Source organism: Nuphar pumila, chromosome 10, assembly GCF_984573655.1.
Source record: "Nuphar pumila chromosome 10, dmNupPumi1.hap1.1, whole genome shotgun sequence".
Lineage (NCBI taxonomy): Eukaryota > Viridiplantae > Streptophyta > Magnoliopsida > Nymphaeales > Nymphaeaceae > Nuphar > Nuphar pumila.
Window position 1 is genome coordinate 113934446 of NC_143258.1, and position 11457 is coordinate 113945902.

General features: G+C 37.8%; 1 pseudogene across 1 annotated transcript; it reads left to right on the plus strand.

Moving 5' to 3' along the window:
• The first annotated feature begins 463 nt into the window (after positions 1-463).
• Positions 464-3017, plus strand: LOC149827977 (zinc finger protein WIP5 pseudogene; annotated as a pseudogene). Its single transcript, XR_016434706.1, has 2 exons — positions 464-1003; positions 2583-3017. The product of XR_016434706.1 is annotated as a zinc finger protein WIP5 pseudogene (transcript).
• Positions 3018-11457: the final 8440 nt, after the last annotated feature.

Here is an 11457-nt window from a genome sequence, read left to right on the forward strand (position 1 = left end):
CGTTTGACAAGATCGAACTTGGCAATAATTGAGACATGAAGGACATTATTGACATTGTCATAATTCCAACCCGCCAGTGTGTTATCCTAATGATGGATGGCATTTAAGCAACTTCAACCTAACTCATGGGGTGCCTTACGTAATTGAGCAACATACATGGATGACCACATTGACAATGAGTGCACATCATGGGGGACAAGTTCTAACCCCAACCTGTGACTGTCTTTTGGGTTTTCTCCCACATCTCCAACCTCCCATCTCCATAACTCTCCCTCTCCTCCTCGTGTACTTTAATTATGCAGTTACAACTCCTGTCTTCCACAAGGTAATACTAGAGAAGGCATCCTCTCTCTGTCTGAGGAACCCAACTTTATTTTTCCTTCCTCTGGGTTCGTTTTTTTTCTGTTTTTATTCACTCTATTTAATAATCATCCCCAGCCTGCTTAGCTTCCTACCTTCCAACATGAATGATCCCTACTCTAGCATGTTCAGAGGACGGTTCAACTACAACTCCCTTGTCTATCAACAGCAATCTGCTGCTTACCTTTCCCCCTCATCCAATTACAATAATTATCAGTCTGTGAGTGCTGAGCCCCCAGATTCCCCACCTCTAAGGGAAGCACTTCCTTTGCTGAGCCTGAGTCCCAGGAGGGATGATGAGAAGATTCAGGGGGAGGCATCATCCAGTGCTCACACGCATGATGACAAAGACAAAAGAGAGGAGGCAGGGAGCTACCGATCTACCAACGGTGATCAGGGAGATGGCAGTGTGACGGTGGCCTTGCACATAGGGTTACCTAACTATGGGACAGCCGACCTGCTTGCACAGGTCTCCTCCTGCCCTGATGCAGACAAGGATGGGGCTGCTGGTGGTGGGTACCCTACAAACAGACTCAACAAGGGTCAGTACTGGATCCCCACCCCTTCTCAGATTCTGATCGGCCCGACTCAGTTTGCTTGCCCTGTCTGCTCCAAGACTTTCAACCGGTACAATAATATGCAGGTCTCTCTCTCTCTCTCTCTCTCTCTCGCTCTCTCTCTCTCTCTCTCTCTCTCTGACTTGGTGAATCTTTGTTCGCTTGGTTTTTTTGTTGTGTATGTCGTATATCTATTTTCAGCTCCCTTTCACAGTTCTTTGTGTTGTAAAGTTTGATCTTGGTACCAAGCAATTTTGCATCTAGTTTTTTCTGGCATTTCTAATTCAGTTTCTGATGTTTGAACGTGTGATCTAGGTTTTAAACACTTGCTAGGCTCTCTAGTGTGATATATAAGGTTGGCCCCTTTGTGCTTGTTGGTTGTCCATGGTTGGTTCTTGATTTTCTGTTTATTGTGCCACTAAAAGTCTTGCTGATCGAGTGGCAAATGTTTCCACATCTGTTTTCTTTGTTGCCGCGTTTCCATGCTTGTTTCTTCTGTTTTTGTTCGGTGGTAGTTGATGTTAGCATGTGAGAGTTATCCTTAACACGTCTTTTAGCTCATCCTTCATCTTCATTTCTTCTGAAGTTTCTATTATGATGGCATGCTAATTTAATTCAACATCTACATACTTTCTGAGGGAAATTTTCCTGGCTGCTGTCGTTAATCCCAGTTTCTCTTGTAGTTTCTTCACACTGAGCACGTGGGATTCTCATTCTACACGCTTCCAAAAGAGAGAGAGAGAGCTTTTTTTGTGCATGGCTGCTGGTGGTGCCATATAAGAAGAGACCATATATAAAGTGGGAGTTAAGCTTCTTTTTGTGTGCATGATTGAACAATTCATGGGCTTTGTTCCTTCTGCTTTTGGTACTTGGGGACGTGTGTATGTACGCGTGTGAGTCATCGGCGCGCGTGTAAGGACTCTGCCAAAGCTCTGAAAGTTCCTGAGCTCCTCTTTCCAGGGCTTTGGATTAGGGGTCACAATGAAACTCACAGTCTAAGATTTCCCTGCCTGCCTGATTCTCTGAACCATGAGATCATCAAAAATATTTATTAGAGAAGGCCTTACTACTCACCAGCTTTCTCTTTCTTAAAAGTAAAGCAATAAACCTCTCTCTCTCTCTCTCTCTCTCTCTCTCTCTCTCTCTCTCTCTCTCTCTCACACACACACACACACAGAGTCTTGAGAAACATGCTTCTTGTTATCCTACTACATCTGGCGTAGTATGATACCGCATTAAGAAAAAAAAAAGAAAACGTTTTGAAATCAAACTAAATACATCCAGAACAATTTACGGTGCTATATATCTTATATTTCTCAAAAGTACATGCACTATAAAGTGGGCAGGTATTTTTTCTACAGCTCCTCCACTTGTTTAACAGCTCATAATCATCAATAAATGCGATATATTTAAAACTTATGGTATCACCAATGCAAAATCCTAAAATCTTCCTCGTTTTATTAGAGTTTACAATAGTTTTACTAGTGATGGTGTTAATTTTTTTTTTCTTTACATGTATGCATAACTTCATTCATTGGTCTTTATCAGTCATTATCGTCATTTGATTCCAATAAGTATTGATTTAGACATTGAAGCTTACGGATTTTTTTTCCTTTTTTATTTTGTGGTTTTGGTATGTGTTGCTCAATTTTTGGGTCAATGCAGATGCATATGTGGGGGCATGGATCTCAATACAGGAAAGGTCCAGAGTCTCTTAGGGGAACTCAACCAACAGCAATGCTTAGGCTCCCTTGTTATTGCTGTTCTCCTGGTTGTAGGAATAACATTGATCACCCAAGAGCAAAGCCATTGAAGGATTTCAGAACTCTACAGACACATTATAAGAGAAAGCATGGAATTAAGCCTTTCATGTGCAGGAAATGCGGAAAGGCCTTTGCTGTCAGAGGTGACTGGAGAACACATGAGAAGAACTGTGGGAAGCTCTGGTACTGTGCATGTGGCTCTGATTTCAAGCACAAAAGATCCCTTAAGGATCATATCAAGGCCTTTGGCAATGGTCATGCTGCATACGGCATAGATTGTTTTGAGGATGATGATGATCCTGCCTCTGAAATCGAACAAGATGATGAATCTCAGTGAAATTGCAGCAAGGAAAATGAGAGTTAAGTTGGCAAGAAGTTTGTGTTTATCATTGATGTAGTCTGGAGTCTTTTCATATCCAAGTGGATTTGGGATTTTACTTTTGGCATTCCTAGAAACGCAATACTTGGTTCCTTTTATGTAAATCCGTTTGCTTCAGTGTCTTTTCCTTTATTTACAAGTAGGTTATAATTTGGTTATATATAATATATATATATATATATATATATATATATATATATATATATATATATATATATATATATATATATATATATATATATATATATATATATATATATATATATGTGACACATGCATGTATGTATGTATATCTGTGTGTATACTAGGCATTTGATTTCTCTATACATTGTGTGGGTTGTTATCAAGAAGTTAGTAGTAGTACTAGTTAAAAATGGATGCAGTAGAGAGAATCATATGGTCGTGTTAAATGACGGGGGGAACTTCACTTCGAAAGACTATTGTCGTAAGGCAATCCAAACCTCAACTACTTTTTTTCAGTCCATGGTATTGAGCAAAGCAAAGTGGCACCAAATAGAGTACGTGGAGGTAAGATAAATGTACTAATGTGAATATCTAAGATAGCGACAAAAGATGGTACAAGTAGTGAACATGGTAGAAGTTTAACAAGAGACACCAAAATGAAGAAAATCAAGGGCTAATGTTTCATATATATCCCGTGGAGACCTAAATTCTATAGATGTTGATGCCTCAGTGCATGTTAAGGAACTGGAGAGAAGTTCCATAGAAACTTTTGGTAAGAGATGGATGAAGTAATTTGCCATTTATGTTTAGAAATGAATACATAGGGAAACCTTTCTTTCCCTCTGTGTGCGTGATCTATATTAATCAAGGGAAGTGCCACAACTCAATAGCCAAACCTTCCTACTATGTTACATCCAACTTTATCAACTTCCCGAAAACTTAAGAACAGGAACAAAAGGTTTTGCAGATATTTCTTATGGTGAAATTCCATTTGATAAGGACCTCAATTGCCTTATTCTTAAAGTGTGTTGCCCTTAAACACAAGCCCTTGATTAGAAAATTTTATTCGCACTCAAGATATCATCACACCATAAGAACTTTTGCAAAGATTATCACAAGAAAAGAATCCCTCTCTCTCTCTCTCTTATTGATGAGGTTAGAACTCCTGTTTAGGAGAAAGGATGCCTGGTTAGGACGCGGGAGTGCTTGTCAAAGAAGGGAACGTATACATGCCATTGGATTGGAGGAGAGACAGAAGCATACAATTTCATGACATCAATGATTGTGAGGGAGAACAATAATAATTAAGATAGGGCGATTGAATCTTGCTAGCAACAGTTCAACGGCTAGACGTCATCAGTCAAATGCAAGGTCATGAGTCATTTCAAAGACAACCCATCAATCTTTGTAGTCCTTTATGGTATTCATTCATTGGCTGCTGCATAACAGTGTCTATCTTGTACAAATCGCCCACCACCACTATCACCTTGTCCTACTGTCACAACCGTGTTAAGGAACTTGTTATAAAGAGGGCACAGAGCATGTGTATATGTGAAGTGCAAGTGTTGTGATCAGTTTTGCGCTGATGAGCTGAAACAGCAGAGTTGAGGGGAAGGGGAGAAATCAAACCTGGTTTGACATTCTTCATTGACAATCAGATACAGCTATAGGGAAGATCTGGGGAAGGTGACCCACGTCACATCCCACCTGTGCTGGCAAGTATATAATAACAAAAGTAGAGGGGAGAGTGAGTGTGTTTGATGGCTCGCATCCGGACAACAGAATTAAATTGTCCACCCTGCCAAACAGTAGGTAGGCTGAAAATCCCAAGGGGCAGAACTTCAGAACTTCTTTTTAAATATTTTTACTTATTTTCTTTTTAAGATTACAGACCAAGGCATAATAAATTAAGCCATTGCTGCTATTCATCATCCAGCAGTGGGGGACAACTTTGTCCCCCTCAAGTCTAATCACGAGGTGTGCGGTTGAGATTTCCAAAAGGTGTGAAACCGTTTTGCTCTTGAGAATCCCGGGGCAGCAGCAACAGATGAGAGAAAAGATTAAAGAGAGAAGAAAAGAAAAGAAAATAGAAAGAAAAGGAAGGTGAAGATAAATCCCCTTTTTTTTTTCTTTTTTGCCCTTTCTTTCCAGCATGATTTTCTCAATACAAATATCGTAATCACATATTTACAGCTTTCCATTTTCTTTTTTTACCAGATTATATTTGAATAATACGCTTAGTTTGATCTCCCCTCTGGTGCTGATGGAAAGAATAAAGAAAAGAAACCAAAGAGGATGATAGCAAAAATAATTTTTAAAAGTTTGACTGGTTGATTTTTTTTTTGTGACATGCACAGTGCAACTTGTGTTTTCGTAATTGTTTAGGCGTTTATCAATTTTTCCAACAAGTCATTCTTCCTTCTTTTCTGATTTATGAATTACATTCCAAAGAATAAACCTCCACAAGCACTAACACCACCTTCTTCCTTCTCTCTCTCAATTGGATAGCTATATAATGTTTGGACGATGGCTAAAACAAACTTTGTACGATAAAAAATGCTAGTACTTTTGAGATATGACCACGTTTCATTTTTGTTTATCATTCTCACACATTCAGTAGATTTCTGCCTTTTGCTTTTTGGTTTCTCTATGAATAGAGAAATGAGGAAGAATACCCAAGTAGAGAAAATTAGAGAATAGAATAAAAGCTGAGAAGCAAAGACAGGACTCGTTTGTATTCATAGTTCAATCTTTACTAGAAATTGTGGATAACTTGCTTCTGGGGACCATGCTCCCTTTCTTCATGATCTTTCATAATATGCTTGGTTCTCTCTCTCTCTCTCTCTCTCTCTCTCTCTCTCTCTCTCTCTCTCTCTCCCGTTTCTGATTTTTGAAAGAATAAAGCCCGAAACGGAAAAAGAAGGGGCAAAAGGCAAAACTCAGCCATATAGTCACAAATTTTAGAGCAAAAATGAAAAAATTCACTTTATGGACCATTCTCACAGATTACCTTTCTTTCCTTGATATTCCATACGAGTGATGGAAAAAAAGGAAAAAGACGAGAAGAAAATATTAGTTCGATTTTTCTAGATGTACAATTGCCTTATCCTTTTCTCAATATTTTTCAAGATATTTTTAATGGTAGTTTTCTAGTGAACAAATCCAAGGCTTGGAAAGGGAAAGAGGAAGAAAATAACTGAAATAAAGGCACGATCTCACTAAGATATTACTAATTAAAGTTCTCTTATATAAGGTGACACTTGTTTATGGGGTCTACCTAACTCCAGCTTGATCAACAGAAAAATGAAAAAGGGTGTCAACTCACCCATGCCCTAATATCTACTCAACTTCCCAGTATCACTCTTAAAACTGAACAAAACTCTCATGCGCGCACCTACACGCAGAGAGAGAGAGAGAGAGAGAGAGAGAGAGGTCATTCTAAGCTAATCCCATTTCCTGAACTTAAGAAGCTGGATAACCTAAAAACAAGCCTAAAAGAGAAACCCTAATATAACGACTGAAACAGAAACAGAAACAGAAACAGCTATATATAACATCTCATTTGGTGAGATCACAATCCTGCAAACAGTTTCAGAAACAACTCAACCATGTTTTCTCATTATTTACTTTAGGGGAAATCATACTTTTTACTGCATCTTTCCTTTTCATTTTTTCATACAACATGCCGTTCTATTCTATATCCTATTTTCATCTGAAATTAACTGGATTGGAATAATTTGAAGATTCTCCCTTGACTGCAACAGCCAACATCCAATTTGCAGCCATTGGTTTTTCTTAGGCCTTTATGGGAGAGAGAGAGAGAGAGAGAGAGAGAGAGAGAGAGAGAGAGAGATAGAGGCTTAAACGTGAAGGAAGCAAATGGCCAAAAATGAGGAGAGAGAAAATCGCAGGCTTTTATCCTCAATCTGAAAAGCTTTGTTTGACGTACAGGCAGTAACGATGGGTTCTTGGTACCAAAGGTTTGATAAATGAAAGCAAAAGCATGAGAGAAGCGGAGAGAGAAAGGCCCAACGGCTCATTTTTTCATGGTTTCAGTTGTACTACAAAGTGTCATGGGAGATGGTAACCATGAACAACAAAGCCCTACTTTTTCACATGCATGGCTTTCCCTTTTCCCTGAAATCATTATCTTAACAGTTGATTTAGTGAAAAATATCATACATCCCACATCAACTTAAGTCTTCTTTCTGACATCTCCATAAACTTTGAGATATATGGTTCATGCCCTTCACACTTCAAAAACGAAGTCCTTACGTTCCGAATCCCACCCTAGCAACTCCCAATTGCAGACCCAGGTGTAGGATCCTTTCTAATGAGTCTGGACCCAAATGAAGGAACAAATTAGCATTTTGTTTTTTGAAACTGAGCCTTTTTGAGAGTCCAAGACAAGTGACCCAAGTGTGGTAGTCTTGTCAATGAGCTTGGACCGTGTCAATGAGCTTGGACCGTGTCGAGCATGTAGAACCAAAAAACAAATTGCTATATGCACCTGTACACACCATTTGAGTCAAACTCAATTTAGGCAATGGTTCTATATATCTAACAAACATCAGCGACATTTAGAATATATATGATTTTATTGTGACATTTAAAAAAAGTTATTTTAGAACGCACATTATTTTAAAATATCACCTAGTTTTAATTGATTGTATCTTTTTATGACGAGAAAACCTTTAATGTTGTATAAATTATTTATTTATATTGTTTTAAATCTCTGATATTTACTTGGGATTTTGAAGATAATTTAAATTTGTCCTATTTTTTTGGGCTAGACCAAGAGAAAACCCTTTCCCCGTCTTCTTTTCCTTTTTTGATTGGTAAAAGCCTAATTGAGATTCCCCCTGCCCGCTAAGAAAGTATACCCAGTTTCGACCTTGTGGCAAGGAGAAGCACTCCGGTGGACTTTAAAGTGTTCATCACATTTCGGGTGACAGTCAGTTCTATCCAGGAAGGCAAAGCCCTTGTGGGTTATAAGGCTTTAACATGTCATGGTGCATGCTGCATTAGTGGATCTGGACCTTACCAGCTAGCATGTTGACCTGATAATATTGACTGTGAAATATTGCTCTATGAGGGTATGCATGGGTTCAACTTGATGTGGTCTTGGTTATAAGAGGATCGGAAACAGATTCCTCACACACACACGCATATGTATATTTGCTACAAGTTTTTGTATATACAAACAACTTAGCGAGTTTTTTTGGTAGATCTGACCCTTAGATATGATTTGCATGATCTGTTTTGTGATGATTGACATTTGCATCGTCATATTCCGAGGTGTGAGTGGGTTTTACAGTTATCCAAAAATTAACAACATAAACACTTTAACATTTCTTGACTCATAAAATGAATATGCTTTCGTTGATAAAATAAGATACAAGGGTCAACTCCCAACAAATCCACTATGCTGAACACATCTATGTTGTCAAATTGAGTCAAAACAACTTTCATCATGAGAACCCAACTAGATTGTACATCTTGTAGCAAATCTCTCTCTCTCTCTCTCTCTCTCTCTCTCTCTCTCTCTCTCTCTCTCTATATATATATATATATATATATATATATATATATATATATATATATATATATATATATATATATATATATATATGTGTGTGTGTGTGTGTGTGGGGGGGGGGGGGGGGGGGGGGGGGGGGGGGCGCTGCTGGGAAACAAATTAAGTATAGCTTATGGCTTGCTCGCCCCTGACTCCTTCAGAAGTTTTTGTAGATGGCAAGCCGAGCCACGAGCTACTCATTTAGCATAAATGAGTCGAGCACAAAAAAAGACTGTTCTTCATGGCTCGACTTGCATAAGCTATTATAAAGAGAATATAAATAATGTAAATTTGAAATATGTCACAGATGGTGGTTTTGGCTCGATGATGACTTATTTCAGAGGGTTCAGCTGTTTGACTCCCATTGTTAGTAGTTCTGAAAACAAGCGGCATTTTTTTCACTTGAGCAAGCTTGCGCTGAGTCCATTGGTAAATGAGCCGAGTCCGAACAGGTGGTGTTTGGTTTATTCGGCTTGTTTACCAGCCCTGCCTGTGTGCGCGGGGTCTTTCTTTGAATGCATGATGGTTATTGGGAACATGTTCCAAAACTCAAGTGCCGTTTGAAATTTCACTTGTCTTTCTAAAAATAGGAGCGAAAATCTCATCATTTATGAGTTCCTATGATATTTTCCTTGTTAACTTTTGCCCCATGTTCTCCCCACAACAATTACTGTGCCCAAGCATTATTGGTACGTAGCCCCACGGTTGTAACTTTTTTTTTTTTTTCAAAGAATTATACTTCATAGGTCATTGGCTCAATTACAGTAACGAGAAGAGCAGTGAGGTGATCAGATATTACACCCACTGTACAAGCCAATCAGAGTAAGTAATAACAGTCAATATAAAACAGAGAAAACTAAATAAAGTATCCTGCGTTCAGAATTCCTGAGTATGCAGTCATTTCCTACACGATTGTCCTTCTTTTTCCTATCCAAGCCAGACTTTGTCCGGGCCATTTTCTGGACGCCCTGGTGCTGATTTCCCATCGAAGTCTGTCCAACAGGTCTTCCTGGCTGTTCCGAGAGCCCTAAAAAATTTGAAGCCCTAAAAAATTTGAAGATTCCGTTCCCTCCATACCAGGGTCCACGTTGTGAGGATCCAAGCCCTCCAGACGAAGACCCAGTGTGCGCCTCTAAGTCCCAGTGGTTCTGCGATCAATACGTCCCTGGGAAGGCAGAACGGTTCCAAATCAGGTTCAAATCCCCCAACGCACATTCAATCAAAGCCTGCACATAACGACGAAAACAGGTGCTCCACGTACGGTTGTAATTATTGTTAAGTAATTGAATCCCAAAGAATTCAAGAAAAAGCTAAAGCAAAAACTTATCTTTCTCCACACATATAAGCTCTTTTCCCTTTTCGCCAGCTTCCTAGAAGCGCTCCACTCCACATCACTCATCATCGGTAAGCCTTTCCATGATAAATCTGAGTAGCGTGTACAGAAGAAGCAGGTAATTGATAAAGAGAGATTGGCAATGGGGTGGCAATGGGGCTTCAATATTGAATGAAAAAGACTATTCATGAACATGGGCCTTTCCCCATAGGAAAGACTGACGCATGATGGCGTTTCTTGGAGTGTTGCTTTTGTAAAGGATCATATGTGGGGCCATGGCAGTAGACGTATTCCTCTTGTTCCATAATGTCGAAACTTTGGTGCTTTTTTTCTGATAGACATCGCAACTTAGTACTTGTTGAAGAGGAACTTCAGTTTATTTATGGTAAAACTCCTTCCTCTATGACAAATTCTTGTCATGAAACATATGACACGTCTCTCTCTATATATAGAGAAATGGGGCCTAATATGTTCAGTTCATATATATATATATATATATATATATATATATATATATATATATATATATATATATATATATATATATATATATATATATATATATATATAGAGAGAGAGAGAGAGAGAGAGAGAGAGAGAGAGAGAGAGAGAGAGAGTCACTGGATTATGAGAACTGGAAATATGAGAACTTATGTGTGAATCATGATTTTCATGGTTTTTTTTGTTCTTTTCTCTTGAATTTAATAGTACTCATGTGATATGTATGCTTGGTTTTATAAGAACACGCTGTTGAATCATCCAATTTTGATACATAAACCAGATTTTTTTTTAAGGCTTAAAATCAATGGCTCATAATCTTTATAAATATTCAAATAATAAAAAATCATATTTTTCATCAAAAATACATGATCCAATGGTTGATTCGTATCAAATTCACCATGCTAAGCACATCCACATGGTTGGATTTGCAAAAAAAATGTCGGAAATGCTCATATTTCAGTTCTCATATTCTAGTGATTATATATATATATATATATATATATATATATTGTTGAGAAACAATATTTTGATGATGAATATGTGATGTGATATTGATATAATATGATATGCTTATGCTTAACATGATGATATGTGAAATGTTATATTATGACTTGATATGATTTATTGTGTATCTAACATATATTTGATGCAAGGTTCTTTCATTAAAGAATAGTGAAGACTATGTGATCACATGCAACATTTGAAGCAATCATACTTGAATTCTGAAGGAAAAGCTTGATTAGCCAAATCTTCACAAAGACTCTCAAAGATAGAGATGATCTGCTACCTCAAGAATGTTTTTTTTATTAGAGTCATATGTAACAGAACCTTCATAAGCATGCATATTTCATATTACAGTATATGTTATAAACTCACTCAATAAACATACAAGTCATTCATATACAAAAAGACAAGTTTTCATAAAAGTAACTGTTGAGTATGTGTTGTATTATTTCAAAAAGACCTTTTTAGAACAATCATTGTAATTTCAAAAGCATTTATGAAAAAGACAACTATTGATA